The sequence below is a fragment of the Sinocyclocheilus anshuiensis genome, unplaced genomic scaffold (genome assembly GCF_001515605.1).
Source record: "Sinocyclocheilus anshuiensis isolate Anshui unplaced genomic scaffold, SAMN03320099.WGS_v1.1 scaffold48, whole genome shotgun sequence".
NCBI classification, from domain to species: Eukaryota; Metazoa; Chordata; class Actinopteri; order Cypriniformes; family Cyprinidae; genus Sinocyclocheilus; species Sinocyclocheilus anshuiensis.
Window position 1 is genome coordinate 301,944 of NW_015554124.1, and position 17,755 is coordinate 319,698.

The 17,755-nt window shown below is 36.9% G+C and overlaps 1 protein-coding gene across 2 annotated transcripts in view; it reads left to right on the top strand.

The window, feature by feature from the left end:
- The first annotated feature begins 7,402 nt into the window (after window positions 1-7,402).
- Window positions 7,403-17,755, top strand: part of LOC107670115 (sodium/calcium exchanger 2-like) — a 110,130-nt gene continuing 99,777 nt past the window's right edge. For both annotated transcript variants that reach the window (XM_016462609.1, XM_016462611.1), the window contains exon 1: window positions 7,403-7,538. The gene's annotated coding sequence lies outside the window, so the exon portion shown is untranslated. The remainder of the gene's footprint in view (window positions 7,539-17,755) is intronic.

Here is a 17,755-nt window from a genome sequence, read left to right on the forward strand (position 1 = left end):
ATTTCTTAATTTATTATCCATGTTTCAATTGAATTGAATCAATATTTATGTATTAATTCATTTGTAACTTAAAACTTGTTTAGAACTAATCTGCAGATAGAACTTTATAGAAAACGCATAAAATAGTGACAATTAAACTCTGGATAACATCTGCAGAATTGAAGATTTATGAGCTTTTAATTTTGATTGTCTTAAAGTTTTAAAAGTGAAGTGATTGTTCTTAGTGATACTTACTGAACTGATCTGGATTCTTTAATCACAGGCAGCAGCTTCTGAAAAACTTTAATATTTTCAGCTTTACTGCTTCCTACAACAAATGTCTTGAGATCAAACACATCCAGCTCCTTCTCTGATGTCAACAACACAAAAGCTACAGCTGACCACTGAGATGAAGAGAGTTTGACTTCCTTTATTGTGCCAGATCTCATATACTGTGCACTGTGTCATATACATGTATGTCCATTTTTACTCTGTAGTGCATTATCCACAGCTCTTTGATGCAACTCAGATAATGAAACATGTTTTGATGAATTGATTTAAAACCAGTCCTTAATTTTAGACGACAAACTATGTTTGGTGATTTGGTCAAACACATTTCTGTTGTGTTTTGTACAGGAGAGGTGCACATATAGAGCTGCGAGATGTTCCTGAACGCTCAGATGAACAAAGCAGAAGACTTTCCCCTGATACAAGCTAAACTCCTCTCTGAAGATCTGAGTGCACAATCCTAAGTACACTGATGCTTCTGTCACATCAATGCCACACTCTCTCAGGTCTTCCTCATAGAAGATCACATTGCCTTTTTCCAGTTGTTTGTATGCCAGTTTACCTAGTTTGAAAATCATCTTTTTGTCCTTCTCGTTGTACTTTTTGTCTTTGATGCTAATCTGTGCCATCAGGAAGTGTGTGTACATTTGAGTGAGAGTCTTGGGAATCTCTCCACTCTCTGCTTGACTCAACATCTTCTCTAGAACAGCGGCTGAGATCCAGCAGAACACTGGGATGTGGCACATGATGTAGAGGCTCCTTGATGACTTCAGGTGTGAGATGATACCTCTGTCACTCGATGGACACACTCAGAGGGGACGAGATCAGCTGCTGCTGGTCTGGAGGTGATCCAGATGAGAGCAGAGGGAAGCAGATTCCCCACAATGAGGTTCGTCAGCAGCACGTCCACTGAGGCCGATTCACTTACATCACACAACCTCACATCGCTCTGAAAATCCAGAGACAGGCGACACTCGTCCAGACCGTCAAATATGAACAAATGTCTATTTCTTTTATTTCAGGGAAAAAGACTTGAAGAAGATCTGAAAGACTGAGTGTTTTGTCCTTCATCAGATTGAGCTCTCTGAAAGGAAGTGGAAATATGAGCTGGATGTCCTGATTCTCTTTCTCTTCAGCACAGTCCAGGATGAATTTCTGCACTGTGTCCTCTGTTGCTGCTCTCCTGGATTGTGTCTCAATCTGTCTCACCTCGTGCTCATTACTGATCTCTCCACTCTCACTCTCTGTGATGTAGAGCTCTGTGTAGATCTCATTCAGGAGTGTTGGGTTTCCCTGATTTGCTGTTCCTTCATACATACACTGAAACTTGTTCATCAGATTTGATCTAAATGTGTTGAGGACTTCATGGCTGTGAAATTAAATGTCCACGTTATTGCACTTTAGTCATGATAACTCTTTGAATTATTTAAAATACTTATTAAAGAAGATCTATCATCTCAACCTCATGCCATCCCAGTTATATATGACTTTCCTCCTTTAGATGAACACAAATGAAGGTTTTTAGAAAAATAATCCACTTCTTAATTTCTTATGAAGCAAAATGATAGGTGTGTGTTTAGAAGTTTAAAATACGGTGTTGTGAAAAAGTGTTTTCCCCCATCCTGATTTCTTTTGTTTTGTGTGTATCTCATACTAAAGTGGTGGACTATCTGAAAAACAGTGGCATCCATTAAAGATTCTATTCAAATCATAAGAGCAATTCCACCTCTGAATGGCTCTGTGAGGAGGCAGGTTGGAAAAGACCGGAATAATGACGCAGCCACAATAGCACGTCAGTGCAAGGTCATTTATTTCCAAAAAAAGAAGAAAATTCTAGTTCTGGAGTGGCTTAGTCAAAGTCCTGACTTGAACCCAATCAAGATGCGGTGGCAGGACCTTAAACAGGCACCTATTCATTTGCATTATGTGGACTCACAAAGGTGGGTTATTTTTTTTCTTTGTTTGTGTTCATCTGAAGAAAGATAGACTTGTACATCTAGAATGGCATACGGGTGAGTAAACGATGAGAGACACTTCATTTTTGGGTGAACTATCCTTTTAAAGGTTTTGGCAGACTAGCTCTGTGTACGCTGTTGCTGCTACTGCTAAAACAGAAAAAATATATACTGGTGCTAAACGCATGTAGAAACACAAAATCCACTGTGAGCAGATCTAGACTGGTTGGTCTGTGGAGGAGGTTGGTAATCACTAGGAAGGCATCAACACATGATCTATAGTGTCTGACATACTATATACAAAGCCTCTTTTAAGTGGAGTGCAAACATATCAGACACATGACGTATTGCTTTACACAAACTAAAGCAGGTTTATCAGTAAACATAACTAAACATATTAGTGCTTTTAAACTAGTAGTTCATTCCCATGTGGAATATAATACAAATTATGCTTTTTACATTGTGTGCCTGCTGATGTAAAGATCATGTAAGTTTATGTAAGAATGTCAGGTGAGGATTTAACAAGCATGATCAACAATGTACAGTCTTGTGCACCACAAATAATGAGCAATAAAACATTTAAAACTTTACAAAGTGTACCGGTGGCCAGTGTTTCCACCATTGAAACATATTTGGTAATCCACTGAACAGTCACTTTTCACAGGCACACGGCTGGGTTTTGGTAACTGAAGAGATTTGGTAACTGATTCTTCAGATTAAGAGTAAAATTTAGGACATTTTAATGAACAGTAAATACATTTGAATAGAAAATCCAAAGTAATATTTACTTTGTGTTTTGTCATCTAATCAACTGATGCAAAAAAAAAAAAAAAAAGGGATTAAAGTTTACTCTACACAGAGGCGCACAGAGAGAAGCCACTAACAGACTTGTCCAACGGAAGCTTTTTCTCCACAGGGATTTCGGAGATTTCACGTAAAGAAATAGATTAAACTACTTAACTTTTAGTTGTGTTGCATGTTACCACTAGTTTCTTCTTTTCGAGATATTCAAAATGTCCATGTGTGCACTCTCCTTGGATAATGTTTGCTAACAAGTCAATTACCTGAACTAATGCATTCATCCGATAAACAAGTACTACATCTGTGTCGAATACGAGTGGCTTGTAAGTAATTTCTTTCTAATATGACCTTTTAGGCAGATGTTTCATTTTAAATATGAGCACTAGAACTGTGAACTTTGGTTGAGCCTATGCTTTTTGTACCTCTTTTAGCTTTAAATATACTAAACTCGATTTAATGTAATTAATTATTAATTCATATCAGGTGTGCGTTGGACATCAGTTTATATCTACAGACTGAGGGATTATTGTTTGAATTAAGCTGGTTTGTAATCACTGTACAACCTATACAATAATTATTAACTTTCCATTACTGTATGTGTGATGGTAATGTTACCTTATTTTGCTTTTGCAGAAAGATGATTGTAAGATTTATTTGTTTTATCCTTCCCTTTATAATTGACACTGACTTTGTTTTTTATGTAAAATGTTTTCTATCAATGTTATTGTTTTTTTCAGATATGTTTTAACACGATCAATATGAATCCTTCACAAATGATTTGTATTAATGTTAAAAATACTTAAAGTAAACATTACTTAAATTTAAATAAGACCATTATTACCATGTAAAATAAAATTTTACAAAGCGAGTCAGCAAAGTCACCAAAATGTCACCTTTACTTAAACATATGTTTAAATTTACTGTCAATTTCTGAGTGAAAATGGTTTCCTAGCTTTTTCAAGGAATTAATTACATTTATTATAAATGATTGATCCATGCACATAATTATTTTTATTATTTCAACAAAAGTGCCCTCGTAATCTTTAATCAAATTGTTTACCATATGTTTACAGTACCTGGTGGCAGATGATGTGTTTCCAACGTTAAAACGTAGTGGAGGATCCATAGACTGATCGCTCTTCATAGACACACAGCTGCACTGTAAAAAAAATTCCGTAAAATTTACGGTAAAAAACCGGCAGCTGTGGTTGCCGGAATTTTACCGTAAAAAATACGGTAGCAATGTTTTAGGTTTTACGGTTTTAACTTAAATTTACAGTTAAATACCGTAATTTCATTAACTGATATCATGTTAATATACCAACCTATTAAAGTACTGAAATCTGTTTTGTACCTTTGTAATACTGATAACAACCAAATGCAGGTGGTGATGAGAAAGTCACATTATGAGCCAAAGCCCATCACAAGCAGCTTTTAAATAATAACATATATAGAAGGTGCACAGTGTCATTCACACAAACGCTAAACACCATCATGGTAACACACATGAAACTGAAATAATGCGATAAACATTCATTTAACAACATTGGGTGTAACACACAACCCTAATATACAAAACTGATAAGAAAAAACTAAGAAGAAACATAGTTATTTCAACAAAAAACATCAAATTTGAAATGTAACGCAGGGAATTCTGGGAATGCCAATTTACGGGTATTCACTGTAAATTATACGGTATTTTTCACTTCCAAAAACGGTATACTACCGTAAAATTGATGTCCAATACATGTAATGTCCAATACAGTTTTTCACCGTATATAGTAGGGGAATTTACCGTTAACCATTTAACAGGTTTTTACTGTAGCATTTTTACAGTCTTTTACCGTTAAATTCACGGTCATTTTTTACAGTGTGGGCTCTTCTGATTCTGTTCTCTTATGATGGACTGATTCTGTTCTCTTATACAGTACATAATTATTATTATAAAACAATTACTGTAATTCACCAAGCCAGACTGACTTACTACAGGTGAAATTTTGCCAATATCTCCATTACTGTATGTACAGCACACAACTATTTTCTTTAAAAAATTACTATAATTCACCAAAAGGGTTTTTTCATGTTCCAAAGGTTGTAGTACGTTTGTAGTTACAAGACTGACTTACTACAGGTGACATTTTGCCAATATCTTCCTTACTGTACGTACAGTACATAATCTTAGAAAAATTACTGTAATTCACCAAAAGTGTTTTTTAATGTTCCAAAGGTTGCAGTACGTTCGTAGTGACCAGACTGACTTACTACAGGTGAAATTTTGACAATAACACCCTTACTGTATGTACAGCACACAAATATTTTAATTAAAACCTAATTCACCAAAAGTTTTTTTTTTCTAAAGGTTGTAGTACGCTCCTAGTGGCCTTGGATTCTATAGCAGATTATTTATATTTATGTTCATATGTATGTATGTGTGTGTGTGTGCGTGCGTGCTTGTGTTTGTATGTACAGTGCATGCATAATTATTAGGCAAGTTGATATTCTGATCGTATTTTTATTATCAAGCACATTTTACCGATTCCAAACCACATCAATCTGAATAACTACTATTAATTTTGTATTGAATCATTTATAAGTGATACATAATTGTCCATGAAGGCTGGAAGTGAAAAAACTTCATTTATTCAGGTGTGCATACTTATTAGGTAGGTTTTCTTGTACCAATAAAATTGGGCAAAAAGAGTTTTGTGTGTCATGTGTCTTTTCTTCTCCACCTGTTTTTTTTTTCTGACCGTGCTGAACCAACGAGCATCTTGCTGTCCAATGGTCATGCCTTAACTTTGCAATTTCTGTAGTGCATTAGTTTTGAATATTTCTCATGTGCATTTAATAATTTTTGAGTTAAATCTCTCTTTTTTGCCTCATTTTATCGGTAAAAGAAAACCTACCTAATAATTATGCACACCACCTGAATATATGAAGGTTTTCACTTCCAGCCTTCATGGACAATTATACATCACTTATAAATGATTAAATACAAAATTAATAGTAGTTATTAAGATTGATGTGGTTTGAGTTTTGAATATTTCTCATGTGCATTTAATAATTTTTGAGTTAAATTTTTTTTTTTTGCCTCATTTTATCGGTAAAAGAAAACCTACCTAATAATTATGCACACCACCTGAATATATGAAGGTTTTCACTTCCAGCCTTCATGGACAATTATACATCACTTATAAATGATTAAATACAAAATTAATAGTAGTTATTAAGATTGATGTGGTTTGGAATTGGTAAAATGTGCTTGGTAAAAAATATGTGATCAGAATATCAACTTGCCTAATAATTATGCATGCACTGTACATACAAACACACTGACACACATATGCCTACATTGACCATCAGCTTCGCGATAGGAATGGCTCGCGCAAATCTTATCACACTTTTCTTAGGGTTTGTTCAGGATGGAATACTAGTATATACTGCCTACTGTTTTTTTTAAGAGCGCGATTTATTTTTAATACCAAGCATAAAATGGCACCATTACCTGACAGACATTCATTTATTCTCCGTTATAAGTTTGGTTATTGGGGGACTGACTGTATGTTTTATTGTCCTGCGGTACATCACTAGACTGCATGTCCTCATTATAACCAGCAGAGGGCGGCATTAACTTTTCAAATAATACAGAATGTGGTGGGAGCTGGAAATTGATGTACCAGGAAATGAATTAAATAAAAATTAACAATTAGGTCTGTTCTAAATGAATACACATTAGTTTTACATGCTTTTTAAATGACATTTCAATTACTTTTTTTTTCCCTTCCAGAGCAATTTAAAGGAATATTTGACCCTAAAAAGAAAATTCAATTACTCCACCTTATGTAATGTGAAATTTCTTTCTTCTGCAGAACACAAAATAAGATATGTTGAAGAACACTGCTTAAAGAACACTGGACCCCATTCACGCTATAAAATGCATTTTCTAAAATATTGTCTTCTGTGTCTGACATAAGAAAGGAACGCATACAGGTTTGGAACACAAATTACATGTGCAACTGTATAAGTGACTGTACAGTAGCAACTGTGAAATTATGAAATGCAATTTTCCATATCTAACTTGTACCAGTCAAGCTTTATGGCTTTTACATATGGTAAAAGTTGTTCTGGCTTTAAGCAGAATCATTAGAAAGCAGATATCAGAATGTATTTTTCATTTTCATTATTGAATACACATTTAAGAAAATTATGATCTGATTCTGTAATATCGTTTCATAATTTTACATTTCAAAGGGTTGTATGAGTGCTTGAGCAAGCACATACTGCAGACAGACAGACAGATAGACAGACAGATACGCGTACCACCCTCCCCACCCAGAACGCGCTCGAGAGTATTTCCACAGCACGAGAGAGAGAGAGTCAAACCGCAGAGAGAGACGCACATATCAGCACAAGCGGAGCATTTTTCAATGAATGACCCAGCAGCAGCAGCAGCAGCAGCAACATGCGCTTCACAGCCACGCCTGCCCTGAACAACACAGCAAACTAGCATACAAGGTATGATGACAGCACATCAAAAAAGTGATTGAAATGCGCTGATCCACAACTTGTCCCATGAACAAACTGTTTGATCGCGCAAAACGTGAAGTGCGGCTTCATGTGAGATGCGTTTTCATCCTTCAGAGCTCAGTATGATGATGCTTGCTTCTGTTTGGGACTGAAAAGTAAACGAGCACGAGTCAGAGAGCAGGTGTAATGGAATAAAACGAAGCCTTCGACTTATTTTGCTTTTAAATGTCAGAGCATGTTCTTTATTGGTCCTTTTGGTGCAGATAACGTGCAAAATTATTGCTATTATTTTTGTTATTGTTGTAGTTTAATGTTGTAGTACTCATTTTTGGGTTATGTCTTGCAATAGGCTCATGTGGGCTTCCCGTTGGTGTCTGTGGCCACTTGTTTGTTTATTTCTCTATGTCAGTGTGATCGCTTTAAATGAAAGCAGTTCGCATAGGGGATCGCATAGTCTTAAATGCATCACAGAACCCGTTATTATAACGTATTTTGATGGATGTAAATGTTTGGTTACATAAACGGAACGCTTACTGTGTGACCTTCACATCATCATTGTTTTAATTGTTGAATCTGATATTATGAAACCCTGTTCAGAAACAGTGTAACGGTGTAAATGTCAGCGATGTGATAACGGGCACTTTATTGCTCGGGACTGACGGGGATGCACCATGCAGGCGGGGTTTCCTCGGTTTTTCTGCAGATGGAGGTTCCCTTCTCCTCCCCGCAATTCACCTTGTCAGTTGTGAGATAAAATATTATTTTCATTTTTATATGTTTATTACCATTCGCCTCCCTCGTGCTCGCTAAAAGTGATTAGAAGTCTGATTAGTTTCCTGATTCGGATAGATAGTTTTAATGAACCAGTTAAAAAAAAAACGATTCAGAGGTTATTTTACGGTGGAACTGGCTTATGTTGTCCACAATTTTGAGCGCTGCTGCTGCACGACGGAATAGATTATGGCGTGATCGTGGGTCTTGTTCTTATTTACACGACAGAATAGATCATGACGTGCTCGAGGGTCTTGATCTTATTTCCATCTAAAATACTATTTTTTAAAAACATTTAACTATCAGCCAATGGTAATTATAAAAGAAAACGTCCCGAGCACAGTTCAGTGGCCGAGAGCGCATCTGATTGACAGATAAACCACGAGCTCTATCAGTTATTGTTAATGTTCTGGTTATTTTGTTTCAGTGTACAGTTTGTTAATTTTGTGCAAAGCATACAGTCAAAGTAAACTTCATCATTCAGCTGAACTGTGCACATTTATTTTAGACACTTCATGTCTTGTTCCATTCATGTCCCTGCTGAGCTGTGGGCTATGTCTGATTTCACGGGCAAAGCAGACAAAATTACAATTTATGTATCTTCATTTATGTATTTATTTATTTTTTACAAATAAAGCTTCATCATGGTGAGATTAGGTTCCTTCAATCTAAAAAAACAAGAATCGAAAAAGAATCGAAAACAACAGTGAGGAATCGATTCTTGGAATCGATTCCATAACAAGGAATCGGAATCGAACAGCCCTACTGGACCCTAAACCAGGGATCCTCAAATCTGGCCCACAAGATCCACTTTCCTGCAGAGTTTAGCTCTAACCCTAATCAAATACACCTGAGCATGCTAATCAATGTCTTCAGGATCATTAATAGAAAAATCACAGGTAGGTTAGTTTGATCAAGGTTGGAGCTAAACTCTGCAGTGCACTGGCCCTCTAGGGTAAGATTTGAGGAACCCTGCCCTAAACACTAAACAGCCGAGAGAGTCAGGGGAGCGGCCCGCGCTTTTCGTAGCCAATGAGAAACTGTTAATCATTTTGCGCGTGGGTCTTTGCTGACATCAGGTTGGCTGATGTGTCGAGAGGGCGTGTCAGCGAAATGGTGCAGCGGAAAGTGCAGTCCAATTAAAAATGGGAAATAATGCACCATATGCAATGATAAAAAAGTTTGAAGCAGTGGAATGACATTTTTTTTGGTAACAAACTCACTATGCATTTTTCTTTTAAATTTAGCAAGTGGCATTCGTGCATGTGATGCTCAGACATGGAGGCAGAGCATGTGTGTGCTTGAGCTGTTTGACATTTTTATCATATTCACTCATCAAGTCATCCTCATTTTGAGAATGGAGCAGCTTCTCCTCTCTTCTGATTTCTTCGTTCTCTTGTTTTCCTGCTTGACTGCACTATTGCAAATAAAATTGTCCCAGGACTGTGAGGCGGGATGCAGGACTGCAATGGCTGGCTGCTAGTTAATGCTCTGTGTGTGCGTTCAGCATTGAGACGTGAGTGAGAGTTTAAGTCAGTAACTGCTGCAGTGTTCACAAACACTGAGGAATTCCTCTTCTGCACGCTCCGAGTGAGTGTATGAGTGTGTGTGTGTGTTTGTGTGTGTGTAGACAACATACCCTGGAGCAATTGCTAATGAATGAAAGCAAAGCGAATGCTTCAGTGTAACATTTTCAAGCTCCACTGCTCTGACGCTCCTCATATTTATTTCCCTAATGAACGTACAAATTATTGTTCTAATAATTTTAACATATATGAAATTATCTGTATTTCGTTCTATCTGTTTGTCTATCTATTTATCATTCTGTCATTCTATCTGTCATTTTAACACTGTCTTTTGTTTTATCATTGTAATTCTATCTATCTGTCTATCTATCTATCTGTCTGTCTGTCTGTCTGTCTATCTGTCTGTCTGTCTGTCTGTCTGTCTTTATATATTTAATGTTGTACATTAATTGCGTTAATCATCCATTAATCCTTTGGGGAAAAATATGAATAATATACTAAAAAATAGTGTAGGATTTTATTTAAAATAATTTTCACTCAGAGATTTTTGGCCAATTTAACAAATAATTAGTTATAGTTAATCATTAAAATGTGACATTTTTAAATAGAAAGACTTAAACAGTATTTTCTTGTAAAATGTACTCCAATAATCTTTTATTTACAACTTAAAAAAATACATTTTTTTGTCTTTTACAGTCTAGGAAAGCTCTTGAATCTCATTGTATTTTTCAATCCTTCCACCAGTTTAGGCCAATATTTTCTTTGCCTGTTTTAAACTCTTTAGATATTTATGAACATTAAATGGTCAGATTACAGCTGCCTCAGAATATAGATTTATGCCGCGCTAGAAAGAAGCATATAGAAATGCCTGTGAAATCTCTACTCTTCACCACAATATCCCTTCCCTTTACCTTTTTACCTGGCATGTGCTTGGTAATTTTGTGCAGCACCAGAATGAAGAACAGGAACAGACTCACGGCCTGCTGGGACGGCAGGCACTATACACACTCATACATATGCATGCGTACAGTCAGCCAGGACCCTGCTGTGCACACCCACTCGCTCTCATTGGCCTCCAGCCCGTCGCTGTGGGAGCAGGTGTCGTGCAGTTGGCAGATTCATCTGTCGTCATGACGGGGGCTCCTCTCTCTCTTCTTCTGAGATCATTGTGTCCCCCTTCCACTCCTCTCATCTCTCAACCAAACTCAACAGATTTGCTGGTTCAGGGACGATGGAAGTGTCCGGAAGGCTAATAATCCAGAGCAGTGACCTGCAACATTAGAGGCCAGGAGCAGAAATCGGAGCCATTCCATATTGTGAACAAAACTTGCTGATAAACATGTTTAACTTTGACAGAACGGATGCTGCTTCAGGCCAGAGGATGCCAGCAAGGTTCTTTTGAGATTAGTGATTCAGATTTGGGCTGGGCTCCCACAGGATGCAAGATACTTGCATCAACACCAGCTGATTCCAGCCAAGTGAAATTAGTATTGCGTATAGTGGGTGGGCACAATCCTGTGTGTTTTGCTATCGTTGTTCTGTGGCATGTAGCATGGCATCTGTCTATCGTTCTGTCGATCCATCCATCCACCTGTCTATCTATCTGTCCTTCACTCCATGCATTGTTTTATGTATTGCTCTGTCATTTATGTCTGTTGTTCCATCCATCCATTAGTTCTATCCATCCATCCATTCTTTATTCAATCTATCAGTCCATCCATCCATCCATCCATCCACCGTTCTTTGTATTATTCTGTCATTATGTCTGTTGTTCCATCTATCCATCCATCCATCTTTCATCCATCCTTTTTTCCATCTGTCATCCATCCATCATTCTATGTATCATTATATCATTATGCCTGTTGTTCCATCCATCCATTCATTGTTCTTTATATTATATCATTATGTCTGTTGTTCCATCCATACAACCATCCATCATCCATCTGTCTGTCATCCTTCCATCGTTCTATGTATCATTCTATCATTGTCTATCGTACCATCCTTCCATCCATACATCCATTGTTCTATGTATCATTCTGTCATGTCTGCCATTCCATCCACCCATCTATCCTTTGTTCTATATATCTTTCCATCCATCTATCATCCATCCATCCTTTGTTCTATCTATCTGCCTATCCATCCATCCATTATCATTATGTATCCTTCTGTTATTATGTCCATCCGTCCGTCCGTCCATCCGTCATTCCATCTGTCCATCCATCCATCCATCCATCCGTCATTCCATCCATCCATCCATCCGTCATTCCATCCATCCATCCATCCATCCGTCATTCCATCCATCCATCATTCCATCCATCCATCCGTCATTCCATCCGTCATTCCATCCATCCATCCATCCGTCATTCTATCCTCCATCCATCTGTCATTCCATCCATCCATCCATCCGTCATTCCATACATACATCCGTCAACCCATCCATCCGTCATTCCATACATCCATCCATCCATCCATCCATCCGTCATTCCATACATCCATCCATCCATCCGTCATTTCATCCATCCATCCATCCATCCATCCATCCATCCATCCATCCATCCATCCATCCATCCATCCATCCATCCATGTCATTATGTCATACATCCATGCCCTGTAAAATATACAAAAATATATATGTATAAAAATTAAATAGTATGTTAAACTAGGATGCTTTCTGAAAAAGACAAAATAAGTTAAATAGGTAACTGCATTGCATGTTTTACATAGTGTGTAGCTTCCAGTTGTCGTCTTGGAAATTAAATGGTTATCTTGCATTTTTATTTTTGTGTAAAATTGCATGACATTCATCATCCATCATAATCAACATTCTGGCAACGGTATAACAAACCATATGGAGCACTAGCCGTCATGACGGTGGGTTTTGCATGACAAAGGACTACTCATACAACTTAGAATAAAGAAATTCAGTTTTATATAAAAGATAGCTTTAGTTTTAGGGTACAGAAAACATAATTGGTTAAAAAAAAATCAATAGGTGTCAATGGGAAGTCCCATTACGATATAAAGCACACGCTGCAGAGGTCATCTCGAGGTTGGACAGAGTGATTATTTCATTCTCACTCTCACATTGTTCATCATGCTGGTCAGAAAATAAAACCTGTAGGCTTTCATATGGTCACTATGACAGAGCAAGACCTGGACACGTGCTCAAACAGCATGCCGCACATGTTTTGTTCTCTCCTCGCCGAGAGTAATGCATGCGGCGCTTCTGTTGTGTTGTGAAGCTCTCTGTGCGTTTAACTCTTTACAGCCCATCAGACTGACACCAGTCAAAGAGAGTGACCTGTCTCTCCTCTGCCCTCTCACTCTCTCTCCTTTCTGTTTTTGGAGTGAGGTAAATGTAGAAAAAGAAAAGGAGGGGAGGAGAAGGAAAGAAAGTACACAGTTATGGATCCATTAGCCTTGGTCGTTCCAGTCAGGCTGACTGCGATGGGGAATTGACGTGCTCGTTCACCTTAAGGATGTCTTGAATGCTTGAACCTCATGCTGTTTTTCTCTCCCTCTCTCTGATGGGTGGAAGAATTTGAGACTCTTTTAGCTCAGCACAAATGCTCTAGAATGTAGTTATAACTTTTTGTGATTATGTGAATAATCAAATGTGTCAAATGACATTTTTATACAACAATAAATAAACCTCATAATCTAATTACATGTATTTAGGAAAGTTCAAGGGTTTAGTTGTTGTATGCATATCTTGTAAAGGGAGAAAATTAACAAATAAAATGATTGTTTTGAATAATAAAAAACACTGATGATGCAAAATGTATTAATATGTTACTTTATACTACTATTATTGGGGTCAGTACAATATTTTTTCATTTTATTTAACAAGGATGCATTAAATTGATCAAAAGTGACAGTAAAGACAGTTAAAAATTACCACGTTTTCACAAAAATATTGAGCAGCACAAGAGTTTTCAGCATTGGTAATAATCAGAAATGTTTCCTGAGCATCAAATCAGCAAATTAGAATGATTTCTGAAAGGATCATGTGACACTGAAGTCTGGAGAAATTATCCTGAAAATTCAGCTTTACATCACAGGGATACATTTACATTTACATTTACATTTAGTCATTTAGCAGACGCCTGAGCATCAAATCAGCAAATTAGAATGATTTCTGAAAGGATCATGTGACACTGAAGTCTGGAGAAATGATCCTGAAAATTCAGCTTTACATCACAGGGATAGATTACATTTTAACATATATTCAAATAGAAAACTGTTATTTTAAATAATATTTCACAAAATTACTGATTTCACTCTATTTTTATCAATAAATGCAGCCTAGATGAGATTATACTCTTTTTTTTTTTTTTGGTTTTTCAAAAAAGTAACGCCTAGATGAGATTATACTTTTTTTTTTTTTTTTTGGTATTTCAAAAAAGTAACCATGCAAGTTACTTTCATTAGCGTAATGCAACAATGTAACAAAATATTTTAAATTTTATTTTAAAATTAACATTCCCCTGAAAAAGACACTATGTAGCCCTAGGGATGAATTGATTTATATTTCGACATGCATCAGACCCCAAAATTTCCAGGGTTTGAAGCACAACCACCTACAGAGCAGATAAAAACAGCATGTTCCTGAAATGTCAGAATAACCGAACGACCTGTGTGGAAAAGGATTCTTTAGAATTGAATGTGCACTAGTTCAAGTGGGTTTGTGTTCGCACTGGTGTGTCGGTAAGGACACCGGAGGCAGGATTCAGTTCCAGATTTTAATAAGTGATTGAGAATTAACAGCAATTGACAGCAATTGACAGCACAGTCAGACAACAGGGCATTTCTTGTTTAGGCACAGGTTGTGGACACATCAGACCCCAAAATTTCCAGAGTTTGAAGCACAACCACCTACAGAGCAGATAAAAACAGCATGTTCCTGAAATGTCAGAATAACCGAACGACCTGTGTGGAAAAAGATTCTTTAGAATTGAATGTGCACTAGTTCAAGTGGGTTTGTGTTCGCACTGGTGTGTCGGTAAGGACACCGGAGGCAGGATTCAGTTCCAGATTTTAATAAGTGATTGAGAATTAACAGCAATTGACAGCACAGTCAGACAACAGGGCATTTCTTGTTTAGGCACAGGTTGTGGACATTTGTATAGATGTGGTCTGAAATTAACAAGGAATTAACAGAGATAACAATCAGTAGACAGTAATAACAATAAATCGACATAATAGGCAAGAAACAATAGTATATAATCATATTCTTCAAGTATTTAACATGCACTGCAATTGTGACACATGGCACATGAAGCTCGCAGGTAGAAGTAGGTGAAAGGTCATTATGTTTTGCTGCGTCATTAAGTAGAACGGTAAATATGCATAATGGCACGTAATTAACAGTCCACAAGATATACAATATTCAATACTATGAATTTAGTACCTATAAACATCACTTAAATATATGAACTGAATAATTAAACTTGTTAAGAAGGCAATACAGCAGATGAACTTGTACACGCGAATTGCTATCGCTGCTCCAGTGAGTGAACAAGCTAGCGATAATGTACTAATACAATTATACCGTCACTTGACAAACATAAATAAAGAATCTCCTAGTAAAGTATATCAAAGCACACTTACATTGTTTCAATGACTCACGAAATAAATGTCCACCTTATGGAAAATTATCGTTCTTGTTCAGCCTCAGAACACTTGATGCTCCCTTCTTTTCAGTGAGCGATCATTGACTGACGTCACACAATAACAAGCGCTCTTATTGGCTGTGACTTCTTATCAAAGGAATTAACAGAGATAACAATCAGTAGACAGTAATAACAATAAATCGACATAATAGGCAAGAAACAATAATATATAATCATATTCTTCAAGTATTTAACATGTACTGCAATTGTGACACATGGCACATGAAGCTCGCAGATAGAAGTAGGTGAAAGGTCATTATGTTTTGCTGCGTCATTAAGTAGAACGGTAAATATGCATAATGGCACGTAATTAACAGTCCACAAGATATACAATATTCAATACTATGAATTTAGTACCTATAAACATCACTTAAATATATGAACTGAATAATTAAACTTGTTAAGAAGGCAATACAGCAGATGAACACGTACACGCGAATTGCTATCGCTGCTCCAGTGAGTAAACAAGCTAGCGATAATGTACTAATACAATTATACCGTCACTTGACAAACATAAATAAAGAATCTCCTAGTAAAGTATATCAAAGCACACTTACATTGTTTCAATGACTCACAGAATAAATGTCCACCTTATGGAAAATTATCGTTCTTGTTCAGCCTCAGAACACTTGATGCTCCCTTCTTTTCAGTGAGCGATCATTGACTGACGTCACACAATAACAAGCACTCTTATTGGCTGTGACTTCTTATCAACCTGGAACAGTGAGGCAGCAGCATTTGTGATTGTGATGGAGACATGTCTCACACTCTGGTGGAGTGTAAAGGCCCAATGAGACGGAAAGAAAGTATCGGCTGTCCCAACCACCCATCTTTCATTTACTTTCGCTCTGTAACGGCAGACTGGCTGAGGTGAGTTGGCAGGTAAAGAGAGAGAGAGAGAGAGAGAGAGGAGGAGGAGAAGGACACCATGCAATCCAGAGTAAAAAAATGGGTTATTATAGCACTAAAGGCAATGTCAGACAGAGGAAGTGCAGGTGAGGGACACAGAGCAGAGAGAAGCACATTCTCCAGGGATGAAGCTGAAGACACGGCCTGCTCTATCTCTCTCTATCAAGGTTATGACCTCATCTTGCGGCTGAACTGTAAGTGTGTCAGAAGGACAGACAGAGTCACTGCTGTGAGTTTAAAAAGGAAATGAAAATAACCCCATTATGTTTGTGTGTGTTTTTCCAATATGACTGAACATTGTACATGGAAATAAGCAGGTTTTCAATGTTTTAGGTGAAAATGGAAAATAATGTAAAACCATCCTAATGAATCAGGGTAAATCTGTGTATAATCCTTGTATCATTCGATCATTCGTTTTTTGATTTAATATTGAAAGTAGAAAAATGAGAAAACAGCTCCTTTTTAGTTTTTTTGTTTTTTTCCAAAAAATGAAAAACGAGAATTCAGCTTAAATTTTCGTTTTTCGTTCATGGGTGGAAAAATGAATAAATAGCTTGAATATTCAATTTCGACACGTGGGCAGGAATGAAATGCCCCTTTCTGCTGATTGGTCAGCCGAAGATCAAACCATGCCATCATCAGTTCTTCTGCAGTATCACGCAGCAGAATAATAGTCCTCCACTGCTGCAGTTGTATGGACTAATAACCCATTTTATCAATTTCATATTTTCTCATCAAACGGACTAATGAATAGCTCGACACAACTCGTACCGAGGCAGAGTCTAGACAGGTCATTCTTCTGTGTAGACCAGTGGTTCTTAAAGTGATGGGGGTCTGAGAAATAATTTGCTATAGCCTAAAGTATTTCCAGACTGTAAAGTCACAGACAGAAAACAAACACATTTTCACCATGTTTTTAGGAGTGAAATGTTGTATAAATCAGTGTGAATGAAATATGAACAAACCTTCAGAATATAGAGAGGAATAAAACTGTACAGTTTGGTGTTTGTAAGAGAAAAAAAATCCTTAAAGATTGAAATCTACAGACATAAACAGAGAAAGAGAATTTGTTTATTATTATTATTTATTTAAGCATCAAAATACCCTAAATGTGAACATGTTCTATTGGGAATCTGTGGTTTCATTGGAAACAGAGTTTCAGAAAGCTTTGAAAAACAACAACAGCTCAGATGTTAAATAACATTTATAGACATCACACAAACAAGTTTAAACTTGTGTTAAATACTGAGAAAAAGTTCCCACTCACAAAAACTCTGAACAGAAGCTCTGTCACGTCAAACATGCTAAACACGGTAAACACAACTGA